This window comes from Corvus brachyrhynchos, unplaced genomic scaffold (genome assembly GCF_000691975.1).
Source record: "Corvus brachyrhynchos isolate BGI_N302 unplaced genomic scaffold, ASM69197v1 scaffold37, whole genome shotgun sequence".
Taxonomy (NCBI): domain Eukaryota; kingdom Metazoa; phylum Chordata; class Aves; order Passeriformes; family Corvidae; genus Corvus; species Corvus brachyrhynchos.
Window position 1 is genome coordinate 410,971 of NW_008239289.1, and position 3,901 is coordinate 414,871.

A 3,901-nucleotide genomic window follows, 5' to 3' on the forward strand; every position below is an offset into this window, starting at 1 on the left:
TGGGAAACTTGCATACCTCAGTCTATTTGATTTTGTTTTGTTTTGTTCTGTTTTGATGGCTTGCACAGGGATCCTTACCACCAAGTTCTTGATTTGTTGTGTTGTTATGGGGTTTTTTCCCCAATGCCACACATTTAGGAAAAAGAGTAAATACTCTTTAAAGTATCACTGAGTATCACAGCATGAATCAGGTTGAAAGGGACCTCGGTGGGTCATGTGATTTGGCCTCCCTGCTCGAGAAGGGTCATCCTAGAGCACGTGGCACAGGATTGCATCCAAGTGGTTCTTGAATATCTCCAGCAAGGGAAACTCCATGACCTCTCCAGGCAATCTGTTCCAGTGCTCGGTCACCTGCACATTAAAGTTCTTCCTCATATTCAGGTGGAACTTCTGTGCATCAGTTTCTGCCCATTGTGTCTTGTCCTATTGCTCGGCACCACCAAGGAGAACCTGGATCCATCCTCTTGGCACCTCCCCCTTCAGACACTGAGAAGCATTAGTAACGTCCCCTCTCAGTCATCTCTTCTAGAGGCTGAACAGGCCCAGTTCCCGCAGCCTTTTCTTGCAAGATTCTCCAGACCCTGGAACAACTCCATAGCTCTCTTCTGGTCTCTCTCCAGAAGCTCCATGTCTCTCTTGTCCTGAGGGGCCTAGAACCAGATGCAGCACCCAAGATGTACCTCACCAGGGCACAGTAGAGGGACAGGATCACCTCCCCTGACCTGCTGTCAATGCTTTTCCTAATGCACCCCAGGACACACTGCTGGCTCATGGACAGCTTGTTGTGCACCAAGACCCCCAGGTCCTTCTCCACAGAGCTGCTTCCCAGCAGATCAGCCCAAGCCTGTGCTGGTGCCTGAGGTTACTTCTTTCCAGTGCATGACCCTGCATTTTACTTTGATGAATTTCAGATGGTTTATCTCTGTCCATCTCCAACCTAAGTTGTCAGGCATGCTACTTGACACTAAAAGTGGTGCATTCTCCTGCACAGTTCAGTGGTCAGGTGGCCCTGCTGCAGCTAAGCTTTATCCTCTTCCAAGGAAGCCCCTTTCTGCTTCAGTTGTTTCTGAAGCTGAAGTTTGGAGGCGCTGTGCCACTTTGTCAGTATATAAAGGGAGACTTACCTGCAAGTGGTTTCTGAAACATTCAAAATCAATGTGTTAAGTATACCATATGTGGAAGCCTGTAAAGCAATTAGCTGTGGAGACATCCTTGAAGCTAGGAGGAAAAAAAAATATACCTTCCCCGGCTGCACATTTTGAAACAGTAAGAAGGAACATTTAAAAACACGAAGGAAGACAAAAAAGAACCTCAGTTGCTGTGGTTTTATCTTGGCTGGACACATACAGCATTTGAACTCTTGGCTTTCCAGAGATATCTCTCACATGAAGTTACCTTTTTGGAAGCAAATATAAAAATGGACTCCTAATCTTAGGATCAAATTTTATGTGGATTCAGTGACTACTCATCACTTGTAAGTGTTAATTAGTGTTATAACTGCTAAATAGAATGTTTTCCTATGGTTTTACTATCACAACAAGAGTGTTGTGATCTAATTTAACTTGTGTTTCCCTAAAAGAATTATTTCTTTTTTCCAGTTTATTATTTCAGCTGCAGTGATTCTTATCCTGCTGTGCAGATAAATGGTTGTCTTACTTTGGCCTCATGCTTTGATACAACTTTGGCCTGATCAGATCTTAAAATAGTTATTTAAATATTGGAGAAAGAGACTGAAAAGTCTTGCCTTTAGAAAACCTTTCTCAATGAGCACAAGAAAATTATTTGTTGCCCCTGAGACTGTGGGTTTCATTATGCTCAATGGGGAGATCAGCTCATTGTGAATCCTTCCAGCTAGTACACCAAGGGGAAGTTGAATGGAGCGAATCACCATTAAAAACTCCTGTTCACTCTCTGATCTCCCAATTTAATGTAAACAAAGAATTTAAGCAAACTTATGCATAATTTAATATTTTCTTGCGGGCCTATAACTTAATAATATGAAGTGACTTGCCACTAGCAAAATTAAAGAAAAGGCCAGGAACACAAAAAAATGCTACAGGGTAGAACTAAATATAAGTAAATGAGTGTCTAGAGAATATTTTATAATATGAGAGGTAGGCTGTAAAACTTCTGACACATAATTGGAGGAGAATGGCTTCAGGGTATGGCCTGTGGTGCTGTAACCCCTCCAGCCCCATATATGTCAGAAAGAAATACAATTTTATTCCTTAAGTATACGGGTTGCTAAGTGCCAAAATAAGATTCGCTTGTAACCTGGAGATGTCTTGACCTTGCAGTGTGTACCCTCCCTCTTCTAGAAGATGTAGAAAGCTGACAAGGTCCAGTTTTCCGAGGCTACTGTCCGCTGTAAGGCTTTGTGGCCACTGAGGTGCAAAGGGTGTCCAAGACACAGCTGCTGGCCCCTCAGCTCTGCTGGCAGCCTTCACATTTCTGCCAGATGTGCCCATGCGTATCACCAGCTGCATCTGTCACATCCATAAGAAGCTACAGGAATGCACTGAAATCTTTAGCTGCAGTCTGTGTAGTTTTTTCAAACAATACCAAAAATAAATATGATAGAGTCTTCAGATCTGCAGTCGTATGACATTCAGTTTATTCACAAGAAGTGTTATGCAGGGATAGTGAGGACATAAACTGGAGAGCCTGACAGAAAGACTTACGTAAAACTCTCTGTCTCTTTTGGGCCAGTAAGCACTGTCTCGGTATTTAAGGAGCATACACACCTCTCTGAGAAGGCACTGACTGAAACTGAATGTAAAGTGACTTAACATAGAAGTGTGACGAAGTCATCTCCCCTTTTCTTAACTGCCCTCTGGTTAGTGAATCTGGGAACCAAGATCTCAGAACTGGACTTAGAAAATAATAAAGTGATTCCATTCAGAATTAATTTTTTTAAAAAAATTGTAATTCTTTCTTTCAGCTTTCTTCAGCAAGTTCACCACATTTCCTACACTAGGAACTGATCTGTGAAGAAGTCATTATTTACTCTCTCTAGTTGAGGTTCTTACTCTATGTTTTGTCAAGGAAGAGGGTACATGTAGTGAAGACAGAATTTCTATTTCAAAACATTTTAAAAGTGTTGAAATATCAGGGTGCTGGGTGACATAAAACCACTGTGCCAGGTTTAATGAGGGAAGTATGTGTATGTTTTTAGTCAAATAAAGCTGTTGCTATTTTGAACTCAAAGTGGCATTTTGGATCAACTGTTTGTGAAAACCTTTTTGATAGCACTTGGAAGACTGTGTTTGGGGAGGTTCATGGAGTGTGCATTGGATCTCTGGCACACCCTGTGCCTGTTCTGGGCAATCAGTCCATCATCTCAACACCAGGGTGTTGAGGAAAAATCTCTGAAGCACCTAATTTAAAAAGCAAAATTCAGCATTGCTTTCACAGGACTCAAGAGTAAGTTTTGTCCTAATTTGATATGTCTAGTAAATTACAGGCTTGAATATGAGGGAGATTTAACATTTTATCTGAGTATTTGTCATGACCAAAGAATTCCAAACCAAAACATTATATTGTGTGAAAGAGAATGATCTGAAAAACAATTTCTTGAAAAGGTGTTCAGATTATGTACTAATCTCAGTTTTCACAAGAGCAATAATATGATACTTTTTTTCAAAAAGTGTACATTGCAGCTTCCAGAAGAGGACATACTGCCTGACACATCATTCTGTATTATATGCATTACATTCCATAAATGACTTAACTGTTTCTGACTCTTACTACTAGCAGCTATAAATTTTGAAAGATAACTTTCCTCAACTTAGCAATGTATTAGAGGTTTTATTCTCATGAGTTAGACTCTTGTGAGGATGTATTCATCATCTACCAAGAAGCAGTACACACAAAACAAACACACTTGTTTATAATATTATAA